The following is a 12,749-nucleotide window of genomic DNA, read 5'->3' on the forward strand; positions in this document are numbered from 1 at the left end:
CTCACACCACTACCACTACTAACTCATCCCTGCACTAAATTCTACCACTACCCAACTCATCCCTGCAGTAAATTCTACCACTACTAACTCATCCCTGCACTAAATTCTACCACTACTAACTCATCCCTGCAGTAAATTCTACCAATACTAACTCATCCCTGCACTAAATTCTACCACTACCCAACTCATCCCTGCAGTAAATTCTACCACTACTAACTCATCCCTGCACTAAATTCTACCACTACTAACTCATCCCTGCACTAAATTCTACCACTACCCAACTCATCCCTGCAGTAAATTCTACCACTACTAACTCATCCCTGCACTAAATTCTACCACTACTAACTCATCCCTGCAGTAAATTCTACCACTACTAACTCATCCCTGCACTAAATTCTACCACTACCCAACTCATCCCTGCACTAAATTCTACCACTACTAACTCATCCCTGCACTAAATTCTACCACTACCCAACTCATCCCTGCAGTAAATTCTACCACTACTAACTCATCCCTGCACTAAATTCTACCACTACTAACTCATCCCTGCACTAAATTCTACCACTACTAACTCATCCCTGCACTAAATTCTACCACTACCCAACTCATCCCTGCACTAAATTCTACCACTACTAACTCATCCCTGCACTAAATTCTACCCCTACCCAACTCATCCCTGCACTAAATTCTACCACTACCCAACTCATCCCTGCACTAAATTCTACCACTACCCAACTCATCCCTGCACTAAATTCTACCACTACCCAACTCATCCCTGCACTAAATTCTACCACTAACCAACTCATCCCTGCACTAAATTCTACCACTAACCAACTCATCCCTGCAGTAAATTCTACCACTACTAACTCATCCCTGCACTAAATTCTACCACTACTAACTCATCCCTGCAGTAAATTCTACCACTACTAACTCATCCCTGCACTAAATTCTACCACTACCCAACTCATCCCTGCAGTAAATTCTACCACTACTAACTCATCCCTGCACTAAATTCTACCACTACCCAACTCATCCCTGCAGTAAATTCTACCACTACTAACTCATCCCTGCACTAAATTCTACCACTACTAACTCATCCCTGCACTAAATTCTACCACTACTAACTCATCCCTGCACTAAATTCTACCACTACCCAACTCATCCCTGCACTAAATTCTACCACTACTAACTCATCCCTGCAGTAAATTCTACCACTACTAACTCATCCCTGCACTAAATTCTACCACTACCCAACTCATCCCTGCACTAAATTCTACCACTACTAACTCATCCCTGCACTAAATTCTACCACTACCCAACTCATCCCTGCACTAAATTCTACCACTACTAACTCATCCCTGCACTAAATTCTACCACTACTAACTCATCCCTGCACTAAATTCTACCACTACTAACTCATCCCTGCACTAAATTCTACCACTACCCAACTCATCCCTGCACTAAATTCTACCACTACTAACTCATCCCTGCACTAAATTCTACCACTACCCAACTCATCCCTGCAGTAAATTCTACCACTACTAACTCATCCCTGCACTGAATTCTACCACTACCCAACTCATCCCTGCACTAAATTCTACCACTACCCAACTCATCCCTGCACTAAATTCTACCACTACCCAACTCATCCCTGCACTAAATTCTACCACTAACCAACTCATCCCTGCACTAAATTCTACCACTACCCAACTCATCCCTGCACTAAATTCTACCACTACTAACTCATCCCTGCACTAAATTCTACCACTACCCAACTCATCCCTGCACTAAATTCTACCACTACTAACTCATCCCTGCACTAAATTCTACCACTACCCAACTCATCCCTGCACTAAATTCTACCACTACTAACTCATCCCTGCACTAAATTCTACCACTACCCAACTCATCCCTGCAGTAAATTCTACCACTACTAACTCATCCCTGCACTGAATTCTACCACTACCCAACTCATCCCTGCACTAAATTCTACCACTACCCAACTCATCCCTGCACTAAATTCTACCACTACCCAACTCATCCCTGCACTAAATTCTACCACTAACCAACTCATCCCTGCACTAAATTCTACCACTACCCAACTCATCCCTGCACTAAATTCTACCACTACCCAACTCATCCCTGCACTAAATTCTAACACTACCCAACTCATCCCTGCACTAAATTCTACCACTACCCAACTCATCCCTGCAGTAAATTCTACCACTACTAACTCATCCCTGCACTAAATTCTACCACTACCCAACTCATCCCTGCACTAAATTCTACCACTACCCAACTCATCCCTGCACTAAATTCTACCACTAACCAACTCATCCCTGCACTAAATTCTACCACTACCCAACTCATCCCTGCACTAAATTCTACCACTACCCAACTCATCCCTGCACTAAATTCTACCACTACCCAACTCATCCCTGCATTAAATTCTACCACTACCCAACTCATCCCTGTTACAAATTCTACCACTACCCAACTCATCCCTGCACTAAATTCTACCACTACCCAACTCATCCCTGCACTAAATTCTACCACTACCCAACTCATCCCTGCACTAAATTCTACCACTACCCAACTCATCCCTGCACTAAATTCTACCACTAACCAACTCATCCCTGCACTAAATTCTACCACTACCCAACTCATCCCTGCACTAAATTCTACCACTACCCAACTCATCCCTGCACTAAATTCTAACACTACCCAACTCATCCCTGCATTAAATTCTACCACTACCCAACTCATCCCTGTTACAAATTCTACCACTACCCAACTCATCCCTGCACTAAATTCTACCACTAACCAACTCATCCCTGTTACAAATTCTATAATTAACCAACTCATCCCTGCACTAAATTCTACCATTAACCAACTCATCCCTGTTACAAATTCTATAATTAACCAACTCTTCCCTGCACTAAATTCTACCATTAACCAACTCATCCCTGCACTAAATTCTACCACTACCCAACTCATCCCTGCACTAAATTCTACCATTAACCAACTCATCCCTGCAGTAAATTCTACCATTAACCAACTCATCCCTGTTTCAAATTCTATTATTAACCAACTCATCCCTGCACTAAATTCTACCACTACCCAACTCATCCCTGCACTAAATTCTACCATTAACCAACTCATCCCTGCACTAAATTCTACCACTACCCAACTCATCCCTGCACTAAATTCTACCATTAACCAACTCATCCCTGCACTAAATTCTACCACTAACCAACTCATCCCTGTTACAAATTCTACCACTACCCAACTCATCCCTGCACTAAATTCTACCACTACCCAACTCATCCCTGCACTAAATTCTACCACTACCCAACTCATCCCTGCACTAAATTCTACCACTAACCAACTCATCCCTGCACTAAATTCTACCACTACCCAACTCATCCCTGCACTAAATTCTACCACTACCCAACTCATCCCTGCACTAAATTCTAACACTACCCAACTCATCCCTGCATTAAATTCTACCACTACCCAACTCATCCCTGTTACAAATTCTACCACTACCCAACTCATCCCTGCACTAAATTCTACCACTAACCAACTCATCCCTGTTACAAATTCTATAATTAACCAACTCATCCCTGCACTAAATTCTACCATTAACCAACTCATCCCTGTTACAAATTCTATAATTAACCAACTCTTCCCTGCACTAAATTCTACCATTAACCAACTCATCCCTGCACTAAATTCTACCACTGCCCAACTCATCCCTGCACTAAATTCTACCATTAACCAACTCATCCCTGCAGTAAATTCTACCATTAACCAACTCATCCCTGTTTCAAATTCTATTATTAACCAACTCATCCCTGCACTAAATTCTACCACTACCCAACTCATCCCTGCACTAAATTCTACCATTAACCAACTCATCCCTGCACTAAATTCTACCACTACCCAACTCATCCCTGCACTAAATTCTACCATTAACCAACTCATCCCTGCACTAAATTCTACCACTAACCAACTCATCCCTGTTACAAATTCTATTATTAACCAACTCATCCCTGCACTAAATTCTACCATTAACCAACTCATCCCTGTTACAAATTCTATTATTAACCAACTCATCCCTGCACTAAATTCTACCACTACCCAACTCATCCCTGCAGTAAATTCTACCATTAACCAACTCATCCCTGCACTAAATTCTACCATTAACCAACTCATCCATGTTACAAATTCTATTATTAACCAACTCATCCCTGCACTAAATTCTACCATTAACCAACTCATCCGTTACAAATTCTATTATTAACCAACTCATCCCTGCACTAAATTCTACCATTAACCAACTCATCCCTGTTACAAATTCTATTATTAACCAACTCATCCCTGCACTAAATTCTACCATTAACCAACTCATCCCTGCACTAAATTCTACCACTACCCAACTCATCCCTGCACTAAATTCTACCATTAACCAACTCATCCCTGCAGTAAATTCTACCATTAACCAACTCATCCCTGTTTCAAATTCTATTATTAACCAACTCATCCCTGCACTAAATTCTACCACTACCCAACTCATCCCTGCACTAAATTCTACCATTCACCAACTCATCCCTGCAGTAAATTCTACCATTAACCAACTCATCCCTGCAGTAATTTCTACCACTAACCAACTCATCCCTACACTAAATTCTACCATTAACCAACTCATCCCGGTTACAAATTCTATTATTAACCAACTCATCCCTGCACTAAAACCTACTACTGACCAATTCATCTCTGTACCAAATTTTACCATTAACCAACATATGGCTGTACATCCCACTTTCTTCAGCTCTTTCCTTTGAGTATCTCTGACCAACTGAACCCTGCACCTACCCTAAACCAGCTCATACTTGTACCAACACCTACCGCTGACAAATTTATATCCCTCTCTGTACTCAATCCCTGTAAATACTGCACCACTAATCCCTGTATCACTACCCCTAAGCCCTCTACTAGTCCTCCATATATCTATCAGTAACCAACTAATCCCTGTTCCAATCACTAACAAACCCTACATTAATACATCTTCCAAAGTGTCCTTCATGGTTGGCCTTGCTCAGACTGCCAGCCCAAATCGGATTTTTGGCTCATCCAGATTGATTTTTGATAGTCTGAACAGCAGAACAACACATGCCCATGACTATAAACCACATTTAGAGGTGGTTTGCGATACGATTCTAATTGGATTTTTACAGATGCATCTCAGTGCAGACGGTCTGGCTGCTCAAATCGGATTTCAAAGCATTTTTGCATCACTTGCGATGCGACAAACAACGAGACTGTGAAATCCAGAGTGACGGAAGTGCTGGGATTCGAGAGAAGCGCCAAAGATTCATGTTTACACAAGAGAGTTCTAAAGAGTTTGGAGGGTGAAATGACGCACCTCCATCTCCCCTGCGTCTGCACTTGAAATCCACATCACCCGTGTAGCTACGTAGTTACTGACGCCTACATTGCTGCTACGGCGGCTCATGCAGCTAGACAGGTGATGTCTGGATACAGAAATCCAGTCTGATCACTTAGTAACAGGGTGGACAGTTGACTGATTTGAATGAATCTGATTTGCCTGCAGTCTGAACACAGAGATCTGGTCAGGCGTATAAACAGTATTGGCAACCCCTGTTCAAGCACACTCACAGGTTTTAAAGGCAAATAAGCTCGAGTCTTGCTGGGGAACCCTGAGAGTTGAACACTGAGCCAGGTGCTATCATTATGTGGTGTTCTACTTTGGAGAGGCCGAGCTCTTTGTGTCTCCACATAGCTGCTATAAAAGGATGTCACGTCCAACACAAGCTTGCGGCATCCTGGTCAGCACAGCCACAATCTTCCTGTCATTACAGAGTCACACTAACACGGGGAGAAAACCGGTGGGTGGGGAGAGCCAGCAACCAAAACAATGACCCAAAGAAAGCTCAAAGTGCCACTGCACAGTAACCTAAAAAAAACAACACGCCGCTGCACAACAACTTAAAAAAAGAGAACAAGTATTTCTTTAATCAGAGAAAGGCAGACATAACGAGTTCCGCAGAATTCACCCGGCTAGCCGAGTCGTCCGCTGAACAAGCCATGAAGTTGGGCCTGTTTTGTTTAACGATGGTTTTAAAAAATGTGTTAATGTTTGGTTCCTGTTTTTTGTTAGTGGTTTGACTGGATTTCTGTTTTGATCTTCTGAACTTAGAACTCACAACCACCACTGCAGGAATGCATACAGAGCAGAGGGACAGACAGAGAGACAGAGCAGAACATCTTACGCAAACTTTCGGTGTTGATTTGGCCTTAAACAAAAAAGCAATGTGATTTTCCTTTTTAACCAAATCAGCTTCTCTTCCAGTTTTCAAATATTGGCCAGATATATGTGCATGTATAGATACACAAATTAGCTTCTGAACATTATAGTTCACTTTGCGTAAAGAATTGGTTTTGTGGTGGAAAGCAGACAAACCAATATTGTTGTTTGGCTTAAAGGAGCTTTCTGGCCTGAAACTAGCATTTAGGATGTTATTTGCTGTGTTATGTAATATCCAGCCCTGCATTGCTCGGCCTCATCAGTTTGACAGAAAACATGACTCTGTATCAGGTTTGTGTCTTCGCCCCTCAATGTTCTCTCACTGCAAAACAATGATGTAAAAACATCTAAAAAATAGTCAACATGTCCAAAATTTCGCATAATTAGACTGTAGTAAAAATATGAGCTTGTTCAACTTCTAGACATTGTTTTACTTGTTTTAAGTAATTTTCCTAGTAAAAGTGTCTTTTTTTTTTGGTCAGATCATTGACGTGTTTTATGACGCAGATATGATAATGCAATGATATGTTTTCTCATTTTAAGAAATAATGCTTCAAACTAAAAGAATAGCATGACACTTTCATGAGATAAAATTATTTAAAACAAGTTAAAAAGTCTAGAAATAAGTTACAATATTCTAACAACAGGAATATATTTTTTTGTCTAAATTCTAGATGTTTTCACTTGCTAAGGTATATTTTGCAGTGTGAATTTATATAAGAAATGTTGTTGAGGGTAAAATAGTGACAACATTTTCTTTGGGGACTATTTTGCCTCTTAATGCCTATATAATGCATATTATGTTTCCCTCCACCATGAATGGATTTTAAGGCCAAAATCTTCTCAAAGTGATCATAAAACAGCATCTCAGTCATCAAGCAGGGAATTCATAACCATTTCATGTAGGAAATTTCTGTGAGGGAGCTTTTAGAGGTGGACGTCTGGTTCCTATCACCACTGTGAACGGCTCTGACTGTACGTTTCTCCAGAACGGTGCATTTCGCACCAAACCGCTCTGAATGACTGTTTTTTAAAAACTTAATTGAAAAAACTGTGAAATTGTCCAAACATCTGACCAGCTGGGATTCCTTTTAATCAGTCATGGCCCTTCTACACAACAAAGTCTTCCACAGAACTCGGAAGCAGGAAATAAATGATACTTGATTGTTGCTAAAATTAAACCTTGCAAGCACGTGAAGAATATAGATGCTCTGTAAATCACACTCAGGAACCAAAGGCAAGTAAATATCAGTGAGGCTTTAATGGTCTTCCTGCAGGGTTCTACAGAATTCCTGATGAGGGTTAAATGCTTCCTAAAGGAAACTACATTAAAGGAAATTAAAGGTGAAATCCCCACCCTGGTATTCAGGGGTCCCATGCTGGCTGGCTACTCACTTTTCATAGCTGCGCTGATGCTTTAATGGCAGTAAAATGTTTGTTGTTCTCCTGTAAAGTCTCTTCTCTGTTCTAGTGCGGTTCTGTGCTCTTCCTCACATTAACTGAGATCTTCTGAGAAGGTGAGAAGGTCTCCTCTTCTTTCTTCAGTGTGAGAAACAATCACTCTTCATGCCAAACTCTTGGGAAACCGGGCGAGTTTTCAGATTTTCAGATCTGCTGCAGCTCATTGTGAAGTGTTTCAGAGGAATCTGGGCAGAGTTGCAGTTTCTAAGCTATGAAGGACCAACTGGGTGAACCTGTCTGCTACAGTGCCACCCTGAGGCAGAGCAGCGCTGCAGCTCTAGATAAGAACATCAAAGACAGAAGCTAATTGAGGTTGACACAGAGAAACAATGAGCTTCACTGAATCTAGATTAGATCTAGTCTATTTTTCCATAACAAACAGCATAATCCTATTTGTTTGACCCCCTCCAAATTTGGATTTTGAGACATTCAGGGGGTCCAAATGGTTAAGGGGGTCCTGGACACACCAGAAACTCTGTAGCTCACAAACAGATTAAAAGCTTCATCCATAAGGTTCTCCAGTATCACAAATTTCCAGTTTGGTTGGTGAGAAACTGGACAGCTCTGTTGTTTGTACTTTGTAACTGATCAAAATGTTTACATCCACTTGAGTAATCAGATAATGGGGTGACATGAGTCAGACAGTAGTCAGATTTCTGCTTTACAACCAGCCAATGAACTCACAGAAGAAGACGTGATGTAAACGTAACGTAAAACTCAAACTTCATGCTGTAGCTTTTTTAAACATCACACCACTTTACCTGAAAATATGAACTTACCATTTAGAAGATGAATTTTTAGAATATTTAAAGCCTTCATTTCATCAAGCTTGTATTTGGTTTCACCGTCACTCCAAAAGACATCACGGCAATGTTACTCACTTATTTCCGGTACCACTGTCTGTTTTTGCACATGCTCAGACTGAGAGAAAGGAAAGAAATCAGAGTAAGAGCTCACACTGAGAAATCTGATTACTGAGCTACAGTCCACTGAGAAATCTGAGTACTGAGCTACAGTCCACTGAGAAATCTGATTACTGAGCTACAGTCCACTGAGAAATCTGATTACTGAGCTACAGTCCACTGAGAAATCTGATTACTGAGCTACAGTCAACTGAGAAATCTGAGTACTGAGCTACAATCCACTGAGAAATCGGATTACTGAGCTACAGTCCACTGAGAAATCGGATTACTGAGCTACAGTCCACTGAGAAATCTGAGTACTGAGCTACAGTCCACTGAGAAATCTGAGTACTGAGCTACAATCCACTGAGAAATCTGATTACTGAGGTACAATCCAATGAGAAATCTCATTACTGAGCTACAGTCCACTGAGAAATCTGATTACTGAGCTACAGTCCACTGAGAAATCTGAGTACTGAGCTACAGTCCACTGAGAAATCTGAGTACTGAGCTACAGTCCACTGAGAAATCTGATTACTGAGGTACAATCCACTGAGAAATCTGATTACTGAGCTACAGTCCACTGAGAAATCTGAGTAGTGAGCTACAATCCACTGAGAAATCTGATTACTGAGCTACAGTCCACTGAGAAATCTGATTACTGAGCTACAGTCCACTGAGAAATCTGATTACTGAGCTACAGTCCACTGAGAAATCTGATTACTGAGCTACAATCCACTGAGAAATCTGATTACTGAGCTACAGTCCACTGAGAAATCTGATTACTGAACTACAATCCACTGAGAAATCTGATTACTGAGCTACAATCCACTGAGAAATCTGATTACTGAGCTACAGTCCACTGAGAAATCTGATTACTGAGCTACAGTCCACTGAGAAATCTGATTACTGAGCTACAATCCACTGAGAAATCTGAGTACTGAGCTACAGTCCACTGAGAAATCTGATTACTGAGCTACAGTCCACTGAGAAATCTGATTACTGAGCTACAGTCCACTGAGAAATCTGATTACTGAGCTACAATCCACTGAGAAATCTGATTACTGAGCTACAGTCCACTGAGAAATCTGATTACTGAGCTACAGTCCACTGAGAAATCTGAGTAGTGAGCTACAATCCACTGAGAAATCTGATTACTGAGCTACAGTCCACTGAGAAATCTGATTACTGAGCTACAATCCACTGAGAAATCTGATTACTGAGCTACAGTCCACTGAGAAATCTGATTACTGAGCTACAGTCCACTGAGAAATCTGATTACTGAGCTACAATCCACTGAGAAATCTGATTACTGAGCTACAGTCCACTGAGAAATCTGAGTACTGAGCTACAATCCACTGAGAAATCTGATTACTGAGCTACAGTCCACTGAGAAATCTGATTACTGAACTACAATCCACTGAGAAATCTGATTACTGAGCTACAATCCACTGAGAAATCTGATTACTGAGCTACAGTCCACTGAGAAATCTGATTACTGAGCTACAGTCCACTGAGAAATCTGATTACTGAGCTACAATCCACTGAGAAATCTGAGTACTGAGCTACAGTCCACTGAGAAATCTGATTACTGAGCTACAGTCCACTGAGAAATCTGATTACTGAGCTACAGTCCACTGAGAAATCTGATTACTGAGCTACAATCCACTGAGAAATCTGATTACTGAGCTACAGTCCACTGAGAAATCTGATTACTGAGCTACAGTCCACTGAGAAATCTGATTACTGAGCTACAATCCACTGAGAAATCTGATTACTGAGCTACAGTCCACTGAGAAATCTGATTACTGAGCTACAGTCCACTGAGAAATCTGATTACTGAGCTACAATCCACTGAGAAATCTGAGTACTGAACTACAATCCACTGAGAAATCTGAGTACTGAGCTACAGTCCACTGAGAAATCTGATTACTGAGCTACAGTCCACTGAGAAATCTGAGTAGTGAGCTACAATCCAGCCTCTTTATCGGATTTCTTAAACAGATTTCTAGATCAGAATGTGGTGTTTACATGACGATTTGAATAATCAGATAACTGCAGAAATCCGATTATGATAAGAGTATTGCATGTAAAGTCCATGTAAATGCACTTATTGAATTTAATGGTCATGAAACTATGTGTCTGATCCACTCGTACCAGCACGACACAGTGTTACTGCAGTGCTGAGAATGATCCACCACCCAAACAGTACCTGCTCTGTGAGGGTCCATGGGGGTCCTGACCACTGAAGAACAGGGTAACAGAGTATCAGAGAAACAGATGGACTACAGTCTGTATGAATGTTATGACTGATCGATGTATTCTGGGCCTAAACAGACAGTAATCAGATGATAAAATTGATTATTGATTACTAAATGGCATTAAAACCACTCTTAAACACCAAATTCCTTTTTCCAGCTGAAAAAAAAATACACACTATTTAATTTGCTTCCTGTTCGTTTTTTGCGAACCTGAGCTCTCTCCACCAATCTCCAGCAGTCTCAGCAGTTGGCATGGCAACAGCCAAGCTGACCTGATGGTTGTGTCCTAGAAACTTGTTACAAACATCAAAAATATTGGTTTGTCAGACATACAAAAACTAAAATAATAAATAATAGAATAAAAAAAGTCAATTGAATAATAAGAACAAAGAACCTCCCAACTCTACATACTGAAAAAGATGCTTCTTCAAGGGTCCTGTAGTAAAGACAATGGTTCTAGATAGCTTGACCTCATAAAAATAGCAGAACCATGATGTTATATAGAGAGCCCTTTTCAAAAAGGTTCTATATAGAACCATCTACATCACATTCTACACCAACCTGAAGAACGCTTTACCCCTTTAATCATCCAACAGGTTTTTTTGTTTTGTTTTTTTTGTTTTTGTTTCGATACAGAACCAAAGAACCCCCGAAGAACCATATTTTTAAGAGTGTACATGATCTTGCTGCTCTCTCTACCGTCTGAGTTGTTTGGCTGGAGATCAGACGGTTCTGTTCACTTGAGAACTTGACTCACGTTTCGGGTGGTTTGCTTTGGATCTTCAGCGGTTCCTTTATTTCTTCATGCTCTCTATTTTCCATCACCTTGGTGCCACTAAGCTCATTCTGAGCTGCAAACATGACATGAAACTGAGGGAACCAACATTTCAACTAGATCTTCAAGCAGAACCCTAAAAAACCTGCGAATGGAAAGAGAAGATGATCAAAGAAACCAACACGTCCAACATTCAGACACAACATTAGATCCACCAGGTTTGGCACACGTGGGATGATCCTCTGCAGGTAGACCTCCAGGAGAGGGGCTGGTCAGGTGAGAAGGATAACAGCAGAAGAGGAGTGCTATATGAGGTGGCAAACTTTGAGACAGCGCCACAGCTCCGCCTCGTGGTGAGAGCCATGTATTACAGCCACAGGAATGAGCCTGGGTCTTCCTTTGATGTCTAGAAGCAGCATTTAACTTTTTCTTCTGCACTTGAGGGTGTACAGGTTCCAACAGCACAGTGTTTATATATCATAAGCTGTAATGTTTCCACTGTAAGTAAATAGACCTCAATTCAACTTTTAAATTGATGAGAGGCAACAGGCAGTAGTAGAGGCAGTACATTATACCAGTACTACCACTGCATTACCAGTATGGTCATTAGTAGCATTCAAAGTATCACTTTACTAGAATAACTAATCAATCTAAAGATGTTTGGTCATTTATGTGATGCTGCCCTCTTGTGGTAAAAACCCTGCAGTACAGACGGTGGTAGAAATTCACTGACGCCCTTTTTTCTCTGAGATACCTGAATTCTGAATAACTCAGTCCTGGAGAACTCCACCAATTTTTCAAAATGTGTGCATGGTTGAGAGCGTGAGAGGTGTAAACAGAGAGATTCAGAGGGTTTGGTGTGAAATGGTTCGGACGTCTTTACAGTGGTGGTGATGGGAACCAGACGTCGCCATGACTACAACACAGATATAGACACTTTATTTACTATCCAGAACACCAGAGAACCTACACGAGTCTCCTGAGCTTATAGGGGATGTTGGTGATGAGGAAAACAAAGT

This window comes from Pygocentrus nattereri, chromosome 23, assembly GCF_015220715.1.
Source record: "Pygocentrus nattereri isolate fPygNat1 chromosome 23, fPygNat1.pri, whole genome shotgun sequence".
Lineage (NCBI taxonomy): Eukaryota > Metazoa > Chordata > Actinopteri > Characiformes > Serrasalmidae > Pygocentrus > Pygocentrus nattereri.